Source organism: Bubalus bubalis, chromosome 22 (genome assembly GCF_019923935.1).
Source record: "Bubalus bubalis isolate 160015118507 breed Murrah chromosome 22, NDDB_SH_1, whole genome shotgun sequence".
Classification (NCBI taxonomy): Eukaryota; Metazoa; Chordata; class Mammalia; order Artiodactyla; family Bovidae; genus Bubalus; species Bubalus bubalis.
The window spans coordinates 32,397,133-32,416,994 of NC_059178.1; the positions used below are offsets into that span (position 1 = coordinate 32,397,133).

Below are 19,862 nucleotides of genomic sequence, written 5' to 3' on the forward strand. Positions count from 1 at the left end.
CCCACTGGACTGCTGTGTAACCTTGGGGAAGATTCTTCTCAGAGGCTCAGTTTCTACTAAAGTGAGGATAAACATAGTAAAAAAAAAAAAATCAATTGTTTAAACTCCTGCCTTAGGAAACTAGAAAAATACCAAGTAATTTCCAAAGTAAGAAGAAGAACAGAAATAATAAAAAAAATAAGAATGGAAATCATGAAATTGAAAACAAAAAATCAGCAGAGTATCACCAAAACCACAGCTGTTTCTTTGAAAAGACCAATAAAATCAGGTAATCTCTAGCCAGACTAATTAAGACTAGTTAAAAGGAAGAGGATACATATTGCTATTATTAGAAATGAAAGAGAGGACATCAGTACCTATCCCATGGAAATTCCAAGGATAATAAAGGAATGTTAGGAACAACTATATGTCTACAAATTTGATAATTTAGGTGAAATGGGCCAATTCCTTGAAAAATACAATCTGCCAAAATTCACACAAGACGTGACAATGTGAATAGATTAGGTATACATCCACCAAAGACACTGTGTCAATAATTAGTAACCTTACAAAACAGAAAGTATCAGGTTCAAATGGGTTCACTGGTGAATTCTATCACACATTAAAGGAAGAAATTATACCAATTCTCTACATTTTCTTTCAAAAGATAGAAGCAGAGGGAACAATCTCTAACTCAGTCACTGAGGCTAGTACTACACTAATACCAAACAAAGCCAGTATAAAAAAAAATTATAGACCAATATCTCTCATAAATGTAGATGTAAAAATATTCAATAAAATATCAGCAAATCAAATCCAACAATGTATAAAAAGAATTATCAATATATTTCATGACAAGTGGATTTATCCCATGCATGCAAGGCTGATTCAACATTCAAAACTCAATTAATGTAACCCATCACATAAACAGATGAAAAAAGAAACATCACACGAGCATATCTACAGAAGCAGAAAAAGCATCTGACAAGCTCCAACACTCATTCATGATAAAAACTATCAGTAAACCAAGAATAAAGAACTTCCTCAACTTGATGAAGAAAGATACAAAAGACCTCTGGCTAACATGAGTGAGAAACCTGCTTTCTCAGTAAGATCAGGAACAAGGCAAGGATGTCTCCTCTCACCACTGCATTTCAACATCATACTGAAAGTTCTGATTAATGCAGAAAAATAAGAAAAGGACATAAATGGTATACAAATTAGGAAGGAAGAAATGAAATCATTATTGCTTATAGATGACATAATTGTGTATGTAGAAAATCTGAAAGAACTGCCAAAAAACTTGTGGAACTAAGAAGTGATTATAGCAAGGTCATTGGATATAAGATTATTTGTAAAAGTCAACTGCTTGACTATATATCAACAATGAAAAAGTAGAATTTGAAATTAAAAACCAGAATACAATTTATATTCACTCAGACAATCGTGTCTGACTCCTTGTGACCCCATGGACTATAGCCTGCCAGGCTCTTTTGTCCATAGGATTGTCCTGGCAAGAATCTGGAGTGGGTACTGTTTCCTCCTCCAGGGGATCTTCCTGATCTAGGGATAAAACTCGGATCTCTTACGTCTTCTGCTTTGGCAGACGGATTCTTTACCACTAGCACCACCTGGGAAGCCTGAAATTTATATTTTCTATAGTTGTTCAGTTGCTAAGTCTCGCCTGACTCCTTGCAGCCCCACGGATTGTAGCCTGCCAGGTTTCCCTGTCCTTCACTATCTCCTGGAATTTGCTCAAATTCATGTCCGCTGAGTTAGTGAGCACTCCTCAATTAAATGCTTAGGCACAAATCTAACAAAAGATATCCAAGATACATATGGAGAAAAATGCAAAATTCTGATGAAAGAAAACAAAGAACTAAATATATGGAGATATTCCATGTTCATAGATAGGAAGACTCAACATTCCTAAGATGTCAGTTCTTCCCAACTTGTCTATAGATTAATGCAATCCCAATGAAAAGCCCAGCAAGTTATTTTATTGTGGATATCAACAAACTGATTCTAAAGTTTATATGAAGAGGTAAAAGATCCAGAATAATAAACATAATAATGAAGGAGAAAAAGAAAGCTGGACAACTGTGACATTACCCAACTTCAAGACTTAATATAAAGAAGCAGTAATCAAGACAGTGTGGTATTGGTGAAAAAATAGAAAAATTGGTCAAAAGAATAAAATAGCAAGATATTTTATTATCTGGAATAATGTTTCCAGATATCTATTTCTGGAATCCCAGAAATAGATTCCCAGAAATATAGTCAACTGGAACAAGTATGGTGCGAGAGGGTATTTTAGACAATACACAATGGAACTGCAGTCTGCCCACTCCACCAGCTCTTGCCATTCCACATCGCCAGCCCTCTTGAAACATGAAAAGCAAACCAGAAAATGATTGTGGACTACAGATATCAGAAGTGGGCAAGGGCAAAGGGGGTGAGGAATGAGAATCAGGCAAACAAAAATTCAGGAAGTATAGTATACATGAGTCCCCTAGAATAAACTCCTTGATAATGAAATCCAGCAATCCACAAGATAAATCAAAATAACTCAGAAAATGAAACAGCCATGAAAAGACTGATTCTGAGCACTGATTCATTCAATTTAAGTATGAAAATATGAAATAATTGCATAAGAATAAAAATGCAACAAAAAGTCTTAAATGAGGGAAGGGAACTGGAAGGATCCTTCATTGTATTTTTATTTTGTGAACATACAGTAAAACTGATGGAGGGGTATACAGTTCCACTAAGTGTTATAAATGTACAAGGTTCATAAAAAGAATGTTCATCTCTTCTATATTTTATTTTACTGCTTAAGTACTTTTCTAAGCAGCTCAATAGATACCACAAAGCAAACAATCAGGGATTCCAATACAAAAGGCCAAGAAGACTTCTCAGGTAATGAGTAGGTATTTATTTATTTCTGATAACTGTGATTTTGAGTGTAGTTTAGCACACCACTGGTGACAGGTTATAGAGCTCTACTTTGCTATTTCCTCTGTGATTGCAATGTTTGGAATATATACAAATAGAACAACACCATTTTCCATTGTTTGTTACACTGATCCTTTCTGAGACTTTAGGTAAAATGACCTATTAAGCATCATGAATGACAAATAGTTACACACTTGGGCAAGAGTTCTGCATTCCATGTGCAGGGAATTCAATATACTTATAATATCTAGAATTACTCCCCTAAGGCACGATTTCTCACATGGATTTATTATCAAAAGGTTCTATTTGTGCAAATTCTTATTATCATATGTGTATATTCAATAAACTCAGAGTACAAATAGCTTCCAGCTAATAATTACCTAACAAATTGTTCACATAGCTGTTTGCTTTTAAAGCCAAATTCTCATGGAAGTTTGCTTCTCCTATTGCTGTAAATTCAAACAACTTTTAACTTACATTGTTCATGGTCTTAGAACTTTTCTTAAAACATGAAACAACATATATTAATAGTTTAATGAGATCACAAAATTCAGTTACACTCAGCCCTCAAGTCTTAAAAATGTGTCCCTCTTACGGCAGCATGTGTATTCACTGTCTTACTACTAAAATGTATATGAGTAGCTTGGAGTGGAGGGCGGGGGGCAGTTGGGGGGAGTGAATAGGGAGCTCAATGGTATAATAACTAAAGCTATTATTACCTTTATTTGAACATAGTCCAGACTTTTAAGAATCAACTCTCTCTCCCAAATAATTTACTATTTTTCCCTTATTAAAAACAATCCCAAGTTTTACCTGATTCTCTGTCTTAATAGAAGCTGAAGTTTAATTTCATATCATAGTGAAATTTAGCCTCTAGCCACTATAAACTGGAAGTATCAAGAAACTGATTCTTTAAGATTTTTCAAAAACTCAAATCTCTTCTGTTTGTTAGAATTTCTAATAATTTATGACTAGCATATCAGATGGTAACTTCGGTGGCTCAGTGGGAAAGAATTCACCTGCCAATGCAGGTTCAATCCCTGGGTCCATCCCCTGGAGAAGGGAATGGCAACCCACTCCAACATTCTTGCCTGGGAAATTTCCATGGACAGAGGAGCCTGGCAGGGTACAGTCCATGGGGTCAGAAAGAGTTGGACACAACTGAAAACTGAGATCACACAGACACAAATGAAATATAAGGGAAAAGAGCTCTATTGATAGTTTTACCCTTGGTTTATCTTAAGATACAAGAAGATGTAGAAGTTCTTTTTCCATCATATATCAAGACGCACTATTCCACTTATTCTGAATAAGTGCAAGATACATATCAAAGCAGTCCTAAATGTTATCAGAAAAGTATTCTTACAGGAAGCGGATTTGAAATACCACATCATATACTTAAATGATAGGAGGAATATCTTGAATATTTACCTTCAAGTTGAAACTTTTCTGAAAAGATATTATTACAAATTCTATAACTCTTAAATAATTTAACCTCTTACTTTGTGCTTCATACAGAACTGACTCTCAGTTTTGACTAAACAGAGAGCTTTGTTTTCTGATACTTGTAAATCTATGATATTGGGCTCTGATATTCCCAGGTGACTCAGTGGTAAATAATTTGCCTGCCAATGCAGGAGATGCAGAAGACCTGGGTTCTATCCCTGGATGGGAAGATCCCCTGGAGGAGAAAATGGTAATCCACTCCAGTATTCCTGCTGGGAAAATCTCATGGATAAAGGAGCCTGGCTGGGTACAGCCCATGGGGTCACAAAGAGTCAGACACGACTGGGCATGCAAGCAAAAAATTGGGCTTTAAGTACCTGTTTATAATACACAAACACTAACAGCGCTAGTCTGCCTTCTAGATGATGTACAGCTGAGAATCACACTGGATCCTAAATCCTACTGGGGCCTTGGCCAGATCTATTCTACACTGCACACTGCATTCTGCTACATGGTGGATCTTTCATTGAAAGTCACCAGTAATCTTACACTCCGTTTTACAGGCAAGCATGAAATGTTAAGCAAAAACGTGGAAGAAGAAAAAACATAAATTACCAAGTTGCCCAATTACTCCTTAAAATTTCACTTGTTGAAAACTTCTCATATCTAACAGAAAAATGGGAAAAATAGTACTTTATCTAATAGTTACTGATCATATCCTGTTCCATATCATCTCCTATATTGCCACTACATATTTTTTAAGGATAGCTTTTTCTTAAGTGTGTAAATATAAATTATGGATAATTATGGAATGCTGAATGAAGATATTTAGGTACTTTGAAGAGGACACTTGACTAACTGATCAATGAAACTGCTTTCACCCATGCTAACTCACTTCAACACAATGTGAGAACAACTGCATCTGTTGGAGAGTTGGTTTAAAATCACAGAATAGTTTACCCAATTTTTATTTTGAAAACCATCTATGGAAAATTAGCAGTAATAGCACAGAATCTTTAATTTGATTAAATAATTTTTAATATTTGCCCACATCTTCTTTTTTCTCTTTCCCATATTTAAAAAAAAAAGTTTTTACCAAATCACATGAAAGAAAATGGCACAGACCATGAAATTTCATCGCTGAAAGAAGAAGTATATCTTCTCTCCCAAAACACATTCTCCTACATGATCCCAATAGGATTACAGTATTTAACATGAATGTAATACTACATATGATCTACAACCCAAATCTAGATTCCTTCCAATTGGCCTAATATATTCTCTACAGTTATTTTATTCTCATTCAGAATCTAATCATGAAGGATATCTTGCAATTAGTTGCCATTTCTTCAGAAATGCGTGTGCATGCTCAGGCTTGTCCAGCTCTTTGCAACCCCATGGACTGTAGCTGCCTGGCTCCCCTGTTCGTGGGATTTCCTAGGCAATACTGGAATGGGTTACCATTCCCTCCTCCAGGGGATCTTCCTGACCTAGTGACCGAACCCACGTCTCTTGCATCTCCTGCATTGGCAGACAGGTTCTTTACCACTGAACCACCTGGAAAGCCTGCCCTTTCTTCTAGTCTCTTTTAATACTCAACAGTTTTCCCAGATTACTTTTAGTGACGCTGACCTTTTTGAAGTGTCCAGGTCAGCTGTGTTGAAGAATATCTACCAGTCTGGATTTGTCTGATTGTTTCCATAAGGTTAGATTCAGGAGAATCACTTCTGGCAAAATAAATTCAGAGGGGACTGTCGTGTTTTATGTGTATACTGTATCAAGAGATAAATGACATCCGTTTGTCCACTCTTGGTGACATCAAGTGTGGTCCCTTGGATAAGCAGGTGTCTGCTTGTTATCATCCTATAAAAGGACTTTTCCCTCCTTGTATTTAATAAGCAATCTGAGGGCTGACATGTAGAGTTAGTGTGACCATCCTGTCCCCATCAACCATTCACCCAGGGGTGGATTATCCTTTGATTATTCTTGTAACAGTAGTTGCAGAAAGTGGCTTTATAATTCTAGCCTCTATTGTAATCATTTGCTTATATTCTTCAGTAAAACAGCTTTTCCTTCTATTTACTGAATCTTCACACTCTATGGGCTCATGGATTCTTATTCAATGTGCTCTAATCCATAACATACATTAATACTTTTTATCTTCAAATGATACACAAGTTCGGCCAGTGGGTACCCCTAAAACCTTGCTCTTATGTCCTTATGTGTGTCTACCTGCTTTTGAGCAATTCCTTGTTTTTTGGGGACAAAATATCCCAGGCTTAACAGATACTCCTCTAAAGTAGTTCAATCAAGTAGGCTTTACATAAAAATAAGACTAATTCAATTAAAATTAAAATGCAGTGATTTGAATTGAGGCACAAACAATTAGAATAGTACCCAGAACACAGTAGGTGCCAGGCAGTATGATAGGTGTCTTCCTTAACTAGTTTTGACACAGTTCGAAGCTTCTGTGCAATTCATAAAAATTCAGACTTTAACAACATAGATTTTTATGTTGCTCTTTCAAATTCATCTATATTTTATTTTAATCTTTGTTCTCCTTCATTTTGTTTATTTCCACATGGAAATCATATAGATAGGAAAACTCCAAAGGATTTTCTTTTTCTTTTCTCCAATGTGGTATAATCTTAGATCACTAACTAATGCCAAAACATGCACAAACAGCACAGCATAAATCCCTCATGTAGTAAAGCCTTTTACAATTCCTGAATTTATCAAGGGAAATAATGTAAAGAAATGCCTGGCCTTTTTTTGTTTTTTTTTTTTTTTTGGTAAAAAATTCAATAGACCAACCTCATTTTATAAGCAAATGTAGCACTAGTGAAGTTACCTCTGAATGAATCACTGAGAGGAAAGAGAAACTGAAGAAGAGTGTGATATTTGAAGAGGTCACAAAGCAAGTACAATAGGGGGCCTTGTAGCCTTGAAGTTATTTATTTATGTATTTATCTTAGAATGTGTGGGTGGGTGTGAGGTGTGTGCTTGTGTGTCGTATATGTGTATGCATGTGCACACTGGGGGTTAAAGACAGGATGCCCAGCTAACATTTACTCAACAAAGACTTACTGTACTTCCACTGAGTGAGCACTGCCATATTTTCCAGGAATATAAGGACCCAGAGAACTAGACAGGTCCCTCCCTTAGGGATGAATTAAACAGTTTCATAAATAAATGTGAATTTGCAACTAGCTGAGATGAGGGATGTGCATGTGAACTCAGTTGCTCAGTTGGATCCAACTCTTTGTGACTCCATGGATGGGAGCCCTCCAGGCTCCTCTGTTTCTGGAATTTTCCAGGCAAGAATATGAAGTGGGTTGCCATTTCCTTCTCCAGGGGATCGTCTTGACCCAGGGATTGAACCCACATCTCCTGCATTGGCAGGTGGATTCTTTACAACTGAGCCACCTGTATACATAAATATATATCCATATTTATAAATATATATTTATAAGCATATATATAGATAAATAAATCCATATTTATATATGGATATATAAAAATGGATACTATATGTATATATAAATATGGATACATGTATGCAAACAAATACAAAAACAAATATACATCTGTGTATATTATAAGGGGATTTGGCTCAGTCTAGGACATGAGCAAGGATCACCTGAGGAAGGGCCATTTGGGTTGACATCTGAGTCAACCAAGAGTGAACTAGCCAATGTTTGGGTACCTGGGTGAGAATGGGAGAGAGCAGAGAGACTCAGAGCAACTGGAAGATAGACAAGTAGCTGAAGTAGAAGGAAGGAGTAGAGATACTGACATGAAACTGGAGGAACACAATTTTGGTCTTTATCTTAAAGCAATAGCAATCCATTTAGGTGGCATGTGTAGCTGAGTGAGTGACAGTTATATTTGCATCTTGAAAATCTCCTCTCATGTTACTGGAGGATGGATCTGGAAGGGGAGCAATATGGATGCCAGGGGACCAGTTATAAAAGCCCTGTAGCTCTCCACACAATGGATGGGGAAAGCTGAGACTTGGGTGAGGGACCGAGGAAGGTATGCAACATCCTTTGAAGGGAATAATCAATGACTGGGTGAGAGCTTTGATATGGAGTGGATGGAAAGGGAACGTCAAAGATAGAATCCAGACTGGGAGCTGGGGAATCCTGGAGGTTGAGGAGAGATGGGCAGAGACCACAAGGATGATTCTGAAATGTTTCATTTGATGTTTAAGATGGACAGGAAGAAATACAAAGTACAGAGCTGGATCTATACGTGGAGAATTTAGAGGGACTTTCAGAGCCATAATCAAGTTTTGTAGAGTGCTCTGAATAAAATATATGCCAGTAATTTCAAGGAATCTGATTGGACAGCATGTGATATTTACATGTTGGGGAAACTAAAGGTGAATCAAAGTTCTAAGGTACTAGATGAACAACCTCTGCTACTCGAGAGTTCAGCCATTTGTTAATCTATCTCTATTCTAAATGCTGTCATAACTTCCCGATCTGCAAAATCTGGAAATATGATTTGCTAGACTTTTTAGCAAATGACATATATATATATACATATATGCACATATATATATATATACACACACATATAGAAATATACATATATACGATTAGCAAGTGAAAGCTAGCTAGCTATACTGAAGTCACAAAAGTGATAATGTAAGTGCAGAATTAATATTTAAAATATTTAATACTATGTATAACTTGGGCTCCAATCACAAATAACAAGACCATAACAGTGCATTCAACTGGATGCCAAGCCCATCACAGTAACAGAATCTCATTCTCTGATGGGAAAAATTCCTAATTGAAAGTAAAGTAGAAATATTAGAAGGTAAAATACTTCTAATATTTAACACTAGAATAACATTGGTAGTTACTGCTTTTAGTCCAATAATGTCACTAACATCTAAACATATTTGAAATCTAAAACACTAAAGAATCTAGTTATTAAAAGAAATACACCCAGTTAGTGTAGTCATGTAGTAAAAGAAATGTTCAGGATACATATGAAAATGGGAAAGACAACTTTGCCAATTCAAATGAAGAACATCACACTTACTCCTGCATTGAGAAAACTGATTTGGGGCAGGGGAGAGAGAGAAAACTACCCTTATACTAATCTACTCTCCAAGAGTGCTGTGGGAAAATCAAAATTATTTAGAGATATATTTCTAAAAATTTGTGCTCACATTTTAATTTTGAAATCACTTGTCTAAGTATGTGATCAATGTCATCATTTTATCTAAATCTTTGTATCTGCTTAAAGTAACCTATTTGTAAGGCCTCCCCAGACAGCCATTTTGCTTTTTTGCATTTCTTTTCTATGGGAATGGTCTTGATCCCTGTCTCTTGTACAATGTCACAAACCTCATTCCATAGTTCATCAGGCACTCTATCTATCAGATCTAGGCCCTTAAATCTATTTCTCACTTCCACTGTATAATCATAAGGGATTTGATGTAGGTCATACCTGAATGGTCTAGTGGTTTTCCCTACTTTCTTAAATTTAACTCTGAATTTGGCAATAAGGAGTTCATGATCTGAGCCACAGTCAGCTCTGGTCTTGTTTTTGCTGACTGTATAGAGCTTCTCCATCTTTGGCTGCAAAGAATATAATCATCTGATTTCGGTGTTGACCATCTGGTGATGTCCATGTATAGAATCTTCTCTTGTGTTGTTGGAAGAGGGTGTTTGTTATGACCAGTGCATTTTCTTGGCAAAACTATATTAGTCTTTGCCCTGCTTCATTCCATATTCCAAAGCCAAATTTGCCTGTTACTCCAGGTGTTTCTTGACTTCCTACTTTTGCATTCCAGTCCCCTATAGTGAAAAGGACATCTTTTTTGGGTGTTAGTTCTAAAAGGTATTGTAGGTCTTCATAGAACTGTTCAACTTCAGCATCTTCAGCATTACTGGTTGGGGCATAGACTTGGATTACTGTGATATTAAATGGTTTGCCTTGGAAACGAACAGAGATCATTCTGTCGTTTTTGAGATTGCATCCAAGTACTGCATTTCGGACTCTTTTGCTGACCATGATGGCCACTCCATTTCTTCTGACGGATTCCTGCCCAGAGTAGTAGATATAATGGTCATCTGAGTTAACTTCACCCATTCCAGTCCATTTCAGTTCGCTGATTCCTAGAATGTCGACATTCACTCTTGCCATCTCTTGTTTGATCACTTCCAATTTGCCTTGATTCATGGACCTGACATTCCAGGTTCCTATGCAATATTGCTCTTTACAAATAGCTGTGAAAAGAAGAGAAGCAAAAAGCAAAGGAGAAAAGGAAAGATATAAACATCTGAATGCAGAGTTCCAAAGAATAGCAAGAAGAGATAAGAAAGCCTTCTTCAGCAATCAATGCAAAGAAGTAGAGGAAAACAACAGAATGGGAAAGACCAGGGATCTCTTCAAGAAAATCAGAGATATCAAAGGAACATTTCATGCAAAGATGAGCTCGATAAAGGACAGAAATGGTATGGACCTAACAGAAGCAGAAGATATTAAGAAGAGATGGCAAGAATACACAGAAGAACTGTACAAAAAAGATCTCACGACCCAGATAATCACAATGGTGTGATCACTGACCTAGAGCCAGACATCCTGGAATGTGAAGTCAAGTGGGCCTTAGAAAGCATCACTATGAACAAAGCTAGTGGAGGTGATGGAATTCCAGTTGAGCTATTTCAAATCCTGAAAGATGATGCTGTGAAAGTGCTGCACTCAATATGCCAGCAAATTTGGAAAACTCAGCAGTGGCCATAGGACTGGAAAAGGTCAGTTTTCATTCCAATCCCAAAGAAAGGCAATGCCAAAGAATACTCAAACTACCACACAATTGCACTCATCTCACACGCTAGTAAAGTAATGCTCAAAATTCTCCAAGCCAGGCTTCAGCAATATGTGAACCGTGAACTTCCTGACGTTCAAGCTGGTTTTAGAAAAGGCAGAGGAACCAGAGATCAAATTGCCAACATTCGCTGGATCATAGAAAAAGCAAGAGAGTTCCAGAAAAACATCTATTTCTGCTTTATTGACTATGCCAAAGCCTTTGACTGTGTGGATCACAATAAACTGTGGAAAATTCTGAAAGAGAGGGGAATACCAGACCACCTGACCTGCCTCTTGAGAAATTTGTATGCAGGTCAGGAAGCAACAGTTAGAACTGGACATGGAACAACAGACTGGTTCCAAATAGGAAAAGGAGTTCGTCAAGGCTGTATATTGTCACCCTGTTTATTTAACTTATATGCAGAGTACATCATGAGAAACGCTGGACTGGAAGAAACACAAGCTGGAATCAAGATAGCCGGGAGAAATCTCAATAACCTCAGATATGCAGATGACACCACTCTTATGGCAGAAAGTGAAGAGGAACTCAAAAGCCTCTTGATGAAAGTGAAAGCGGAGAGTGAAAAAGTTGGCTTAAAGCTCAACATTCAGAAAACGAAGATCATGGCATCCGGTCCCACCACTTCATGGGAAATAGATGGGGAAACAGTGGAAACAGTGTCAGACTTTATTTTTCTGGGCTCCAAGATCACTGCAGATGGTGACTGCAGCCATGAAATTAAAAGACGCTTACTCCTTGGAAGGAAAGTTATGACCAACCTAGATAGCATATTCAAAAGCAGAGACATTACTTTGCCAACAAATGCCCATCTAGTCAAGGCTATGGTTTTTCCTGTGGTCATGTATGGATGTGAGAGTTGGACTGTGAAGTAGGCTGAGCGCCGAAGAATTGATGCTTTTGAACTGTGGTGTTGGAGAAGACTCTTGAGAGTCCCTTGGACTGCAAAGAGATCCAACCAGTCCATTCTGAAGGAGATCAGCCCTGGGATTTCTTTGGAAGGAATGATGCTGAAGTTGAAACTCCAGTACTTTGGCCACCTCATGCAAAGAGTTGACTCATTGGAAAAGACTCTGATGCTGGGAGGGATTGGGGGCAGGAGGAGAAGGGGATGACAGAGGATGAGATGGCTGGATGGCATCATTGACTCGATGGACGCGAGTCTCAGTGAACTCTGGGAGTTGGTGATGGACAGGGAGGCCTGGCATGCTGCGATTCATGGGGTCGCAAAGAGTCGGACATGACTGAGCGACCAATCTGATCTGAAAGTAACCTATAACTGAGTCACAGCTTTAATCCCATTGGTTACAAAAAAGACAAGTTAAGTGAGGTTTGAACTCCTGAAACTAAGGCAGTAGTAAGCGTAACGTTCTTCATTTGAATCGGCAAAGTTGTCTTTCCCATTTTCACATGTATCCTGAACATTTCTTTTACTACATGACTACACTAACTGGGTGTGTTTCTTTTAATAACTATATTCTTTAGTATTTTAGATTTCCGTTTAGGGGAGTATTGAGGTCCTAAGGTAAAAGGAGACACTATGATTGGAATGTGTTCTGTTTATTCTGACAAAGAAGGTTTTCTCTTGTGTGGCACTATTACAGGTACAAAGAGGAGGAAGGGCTTTACTTTGACAATCTTTGCCTCTGTTCTGTGCAAGAGTAAAAAGCACACCAAGAATAGGCAGATATCCCAATAAAACTGCGCTGTCTATAAAGATCTTTGTGTTGCTGAAATGAAAGAAGCTCCTTATTTTCCTTATCACTGCCACACTCCAACCCCCTCAATTTCATCTTCCCTCAATCCCACTGCACCAGTAGGTTCTTATTAGAAATTGTAACAAAAGTGGATCAAAATGAGTTAGAGGTCAGTTTGAATGTTGAACTATTCAATTGACCAAGAAGCTTCCAGTAAGAATGAACACTATACAGCAGAATAATCATAGATCAAATTGTGTTTTGTACAATCCCCTCATCCCTTTTGTAGCAAAAGCTGCTGCTCTTGACTGGGTAAAACATGCCCTTCTATGTAAAGAATCTTGTGATTGTGTCAAAACAACAAGTTATTCACACACACATACACATACTGTGATTTCAATCTTACCTGTTAAAGAGCTTGCATTAAAAACTTTCTTTCTTTAAAAAGATTAAATAAAAAGAGTAAGACATACAATGTTACAAAAGACATCTTAGAGGAACTCACCATGGAATTTAAGTAAAAACAAATCTTCCTTACAATTTGGCAAATTCAAGATGCTTGCAGTAGCTAACACTGAAATGACATTTTCTAATAACTCAGTTTCCAAAAGCAGGTCTTACATTATGGTCTAGTAAACAAACCACAAGAAGTAAGAAAATTTGAGTTCCACTCTCAATTTCCTCCTTGCTTCTGGGATCCCATACTCTCTCATAAGTTGTGTATGTGGGCAATCTTCAGAAGTCTCTAGTCTCTCTGCAACACTATATATTACACAAGAGGAGATGGCGGTGTGTTTTCCAGTGTGGCAGCAGCACACAGGCAAAACACACCTAAGACAGACAACAGAATTGTCTACACCTCTGCTTCTCTAGCTCAGGGGCAAAGAATCCGCTTGCCAATGCAGGAGACATGGGCTCGACCCCTGGGTTGAGAAGCTCCTCAGGAAAATCCCATGCACAGAGGAGCCTGGTGGGCTACAGTCCATGGGGTCACAAAGAGCCATATATGACTGAGCACTCAGTACATATGAACCCCACCTCCAACTCTCATATGCCAGCACAGGACATACTTAACCAAAGTAATACCAAATAATTCTAATACAACAGTTTATTTGCATTGGTAACAAATTTTGGCCTCTGCTATGGACGTAGTTCACAGCACAATGTTTTATGATGCAACTTCCAAAATTGGACCAGTGCAGTTCTTTGCTTGCATAAGCATGTTTCAAGGGCATTAAAAATATAATATCAAATAATGCCTCCTTTTCCTATTTTTCGGTGCCTGAAATTTTGTACGTATACATGTACATAGACATATATAACATGTACATCTATACATATGCGTGCAGATACATATATGTGTGTGCATGTATATATTGTCTCTCTATACAAAAGCCTTCAATGCTTTCTGGAGATATGCCTTTACACAAGGTTAAGGCGTGGGAGAAGTAAAATATCCAGCTTATTAGTTTGTTGACATTCACAGTCACCAATAAAAGATAAATTCCTAAGAGAAATAAAGAAGTAGTAAATCTGGGTGGGGGGCTCCCTGGTGGCTCAGATGGTAAAGAATCGGCCTCTAATGCAGGAGACCCAAATTTGACCTGTGGGTTGTGAAGATCTCCTGGAGAAGGGAATGGCCACCCACTCCAGTATCCCATGGACAGAGGAGCCTGGTCGGCTATAGTCCATGGGGTCGCAAAGAGTTGGACATGATGGAGCAACTAGCATTCACACTTTATAAAGGTGAGAGAGAGAAAAAGATCAGAACATGAACTTGAGTTTGATGGGCAGTGAAATTTGTAATCCTGGTCCACTAAAGGCAGAGACCAGTAAACAATGGGATGGTCCCACTTAAAAGAAGTAAGGATTGGGTGAGGGTATGAAAAATAACCCATGTCATCATAAAAATCTTATTTATCTATATCTACTGTTTTTCAGATTCTTTTCCCTTGTAGGAATTACTAACACAACATTGTAAATCAACTATATATATATATATTTTATAAATTTTATTTTATTTTTAAACTTCAACTATATTTTAATAAAAAATGAATAATTTTTTTTAAACCTGACAATCTTGTTTATCTAGCCCTGTGACTCTCATCAGGGCCAGACTGCCCCTAGAGAATATTTTGGGAAGGATTTGAGGTTTGTCACATCATTAAGCAAGGGGCGTTCTGTTCATTCTTAGGGACTTTTTGATGAAGAATTTCCCCTAAATATCTCAAACAACAGGCTTCCCTGGTCGTTCAGCTGGTAAAGAATCCACCAGCACTGCAGGAGACCCTGGTTCAATTCCTGGGTCAGGAAGTTCCCGTGGAGAAGGGATAGGCTACCCACTCCAGTATTCTTGGGCTTCCCTGGTGACTCAGATGGTAAAACTACCATCTGCAATGCAGGAGACCTGGATTCGATCCCTGGGTTGAGAAGATCCCCTGAAGGAGGGCATGGCAACCCACTCCAGTATTCTTGCCTGGAGAATCCCCATGGACAGAGGATCCTGGTGGGCTACAGTCCACGGGGTCACAAAAAGCCGGACACGACTGAGTGACCAAGCACACAGCACATCTCAAACAACATGCAGTGTTGCTTCCCAGGTGGCTCAGTGATAAAGAATCCATCTGCCAAGCAGGAGACCCAGGTTCGATCCCTGGGTCAGGAAGAGCCCATGAAGAAGGAAATGGTAATCCACTCCAGTATTCCTGCCTGGGAAATTTCATGGACAGAGAGGAGCCTGACAAGCTACAGTCCATGGTGTTGCAAAGAGTCAGACAGACTTAGTGACAAACAGTGTTCCCCTGAACTAAATTTGTAATGAATATCAACTTGCAGAATCTGGTACATAATCATAACTAAGCATTTTAAAGGAATTTCCACCAAAACCCCGGTGGCTTACAGCAAGGCTGCTGAGTAATAATTCAATCATTTTGTATAATCTTTCTCCTAAATCTAGAATTAATCAACTACAATATTAATAGAAAATAAACTGAAAAGGGCAGCATCAGCACTGTCAATAATTTCCATTGTGGAAATATTGTATTTGTTTTTATTGATGATACGGTAGGTAGTCTGCAGAGTCCCTTGACATAGAGTTCACATTAGTAACAAGGGGGAAATGTCGCATAAAGCAGTGTGGGGATTTTGGTGGAACAGTATTAACAATATTTAGTTTCTCATTTGCAAAATATCACACTTCCATGTTTTCTCCATTCTGACTGTCTATAACGTAACTTGGCATATTTTTCCTACAACAATTACCATAATTTTCTTCTCTCTGTTATCATATACAAATGTCTGGCTTATAATCATCCTAATGCTACTTTTAGTCTATTCTCCTTTCATTTCCTGTACTCCCTGTATGGAAGGTCTTCTGATGTTTTTATTTGTCTTAAATCCAAATGATTTAATTATATAAACATACAAGCAAGCTTCTGACCTCTTTACTGTGCTCCAGTGAAGTCACCCTTAAACACTAGCACAGTGAAATGCACATTGTACAACAAATTATTTTTATTTTATTGCTCCTATTCATGACAGATATATTCAGTGATCATATTATTGATAAATTACATTTCAAGACACCAAGGGGATGACCCAAAATATCTGTTATTAAGAGGAAGACAGGGGTTCCCTTGTGGTTCACTGAATAATCTACCTGCCAGTGCAGGAGACACAGGTTCAATCCCTGGTCTGGGAAGATCCCACAGCCTTGGAGGAACTAAGCCTGTGCACCACAACTACTAAGCCAGTACTTTAGAGCCCAGGAGCCATGAGGACTGATCGCACGTGTCGCAACTATGGAAGCCCTCTCGCCTTACAGCCCGCACTCCACAAGAGAGGCCACCGCAATGAGAAGCCTGCACACTACAACTAGAGTTGCCCCCACTTCCTGCAACTAGGGAAAAACCCATGAAGCAACGAAGACCCAGCACAGCCAAAAATAAATCAATATATATATATATATTTTTTTTTTAAAAAAGAGGACAAGAGTCTAAGAGGGTTGAGGACTACAGTTTGGTCCAGAGTGAATGACAGTCAATGATGGAAAACCTACAAGGCTCCTGTGCATCCCTCTGTACCACTTCACTTCCTCTCGTGTACAGCCGACACCCTGATGGCCAGAAAGAGTTAACTCCCCCATCCAGCTACTACTCTTAAGTCAAGGGAGCTGGACGAGGAGTGAGTCCAGTTTCCAGTATCTGCTCTGCCACTAACCACCGGGGTGACCTTCAGCAGCTCTCCAGGATCGCTGTGGGCCCCCATCTCCTTAACTGTAACATAAGGGCACTGGAATAAATGGCTCTTAAGGTCCTTTCCAGCTCTATCACAAAATGCATAATTTTGATTCCAAGATTTAGGCACTGCTCAGAAGAAACTGATTCCTTTAATAAATGTATATAAAATAAATCCTGTGGGTGTGAATTATCTTTCCAACCACAATGTATTTTTTCAAGTACTCAGTCAAGTTTTCTAAAAAATGTCATGTCTTATGAAAAACAAAAATGCCCTCTTAAAAAAGAAGCGCCCCTACACTTGATAGAGCCAGCACATTTATTAGGAGAACAGAATCACCAATCTGAAGGGGACAGCTACTTTTCCAGTTCCATCCTGCTTACTGCTATAAAAGTCACAGTTTTATGTTTTGCTTTGAATTCTTGAAATAAAAACGATCTTATCTGTCTGCCTAGCCAATCATATATTCTGGCAGCTTTAACCTTCTTCATAGAGGGCTTTTTAAATTGTAATAGTCCACAGAGATAACAATTCAACAAAATCTATATACAACTGAACACTGACCACAGAGGAGGTGTTTAAGAGCAAGTGCTATGGTGTGAATCAACTTCTTGTCCAAGTAACTATTTCATCTACAACCAATTTTGCCCTGGAGCTTTTGAAAAACACAATAGAAATCTGTTAAATTGGCGGTCTTGCTGAACTTCAACTACTTTTATCTACCAGGTCCTCCATAACAATAGATATTCAAGAGCTTCTTTTTGATAAAATTTCGATTTGGAGCCTAGGTGCAGAGAGCAAATGGACCAAATTCCTTATTCTGATGACAACTTGCTATCTTTGCTTTTGAAACATATGCATAAAAATAAGGCATCAGAGTATTACCTTAACATATACACATGTGCATGCTTTAGGAAAATTCCAGGCTTAAAAAAATTCAGCTTGGTGAGATTTAAAAATTAGAATATTTCTAGTTGGTTTTCTGAAGCACCTATTATCTTCTGAAAACACCATAATCACCTCTGTTACATACAAAGTGGGGATGAATTTCTCAAATTTTGATTGAAGGGCTTTTTCTAGGAACACATCTAATCCTTAACACAAATTAATTAAGTAGGTATGGAATCAAGCCTTGGTTACCTGTCTGAGAGTGATATACAATTTACTGCAAAGTTTTCATAGCAGGTTTGCTTATTTCTGTCACCCAGCTTGTTTCTGGGCAAGTTGCCCATGTACCCCCCACCCCATAAATCAGTTTTTGCGTTTGAGATATGTAAGCTCATTTAAAAATTAACCTAAACCAAACAAAGTAATTAGAAAGGCAACTTGCCCACAGTAACAATGAATATCTTTTTTTAAGTCAAACATACAATACATTCCAAAGACAAATGACTTTTTAAATAACGATGATTTTGGATTATCTTTGCCTCTATTCCTCTCATTAACATGAATAATTTAGAGTGCTTACTGTACGTGATGAAGCTGTTCCCCCTCCATAATTCATTTTTAGTACAAAGAAAAATAAGATGTAACACAACCTTATGTTTTTCCAAAGGTCTAAATTAGACCATATTTTTTAAAAGCAACTTTACTTTCCAAATTATCTATAGTTTGGGTTCATTCTTTTCAAGGCTATCCTGGGAACAAGTAAGGAGAGTCTTGTGCTTTCAAGGCTAGGGCAGTACAGGGCAGTGTAGCAGGTAAGAGGGTGGAAATCACCCTCCTCTGGTTCCTGATACTCTTCCAAGTAGACATCAATTATTTGAAAAATGTGAGCAAGACTGCCAGTATCTTTTTTCTTAAAAATATGAAAGTGCTTTGGGACATTACACCCAGATTTGAGTAAAAAGAAATTCCCAACGTTTTGAACACACTGAAGGAACAATATTTTTATTATTATGCAACTTTGATTTTAAGTAATAAAAATATCCTAATATTGCGGTTCCAGCTAAAGCAAACATCCCTCAAATGGGAGAGGACTTCAGGATTGGGGGTAGAAGGACTCAAAACCTCAAATCTTACTTTAATGAGGACATGAACAAAACTAAGAGTGTGACTCTATATGCTGTTTATATACAAACTCATCCAGATCTCCTAACACAAATCTAAAGAAAACTATGTAGACATATTTACTCAATGTAGACAATACTCTACATTATGCATACCCAATATTTGTGCAGGAAATAACATGTACATCCTAAGTCTACTTAATTTGGGGTTTGGAATATTACATGAGTCTCCCGTTTTGACAATTCTTCCTGGGAAGATGTTATATCCTTCTGGAAACCACACTAATTTTCAGGAGTCATGGGACTGTTTAATGCCCTGCTTGAGAGCCCCTATGCTACCCTTGTGACCAGGAAGAAAGGGAAAGAATGTCATCAGGAGAGGCCTGCAGCTGTACTAATTCTCAGCCTCTTGCTGGTAACAAAAAGGTGGGGGCCGGGAGGGAAGAGCAATGAGATTTCACTGGCATATACACCAGCCTTGGCCAAAGGCTTTCCAACTTTTTTGATTTCTTCTTTCATTGAAAATAAAATGAGAGGAGCTTACAGGGTAATCGGCCAAACACAACAGTTGCTGAACTTGGGTCAAGATCAGATACCATAGTAGCTTTAGGGATATTCATGGAAATGTATGAAATGAGGATGTATGTTTTGATACCTGTGAAAATAAACCACTGGGCTTTAAGTGAGTGG

At 38.0% G+C, this 19,862-nt stretch overlaps 1 protein-coding gene across 1 annotated transcript in view; it reads right to left on the reverse strand.

Moving 5' to 3' along the window:
- CHST9 (carbohydrate sulfotransferase 9) overlaps window positions 1-19,862 on the reverse strand; it is a 291,401-nt gene that overhangs the window by 269,113 nt on the left and 2,426 nt on the right. The window lies entirely within an intron of this gene.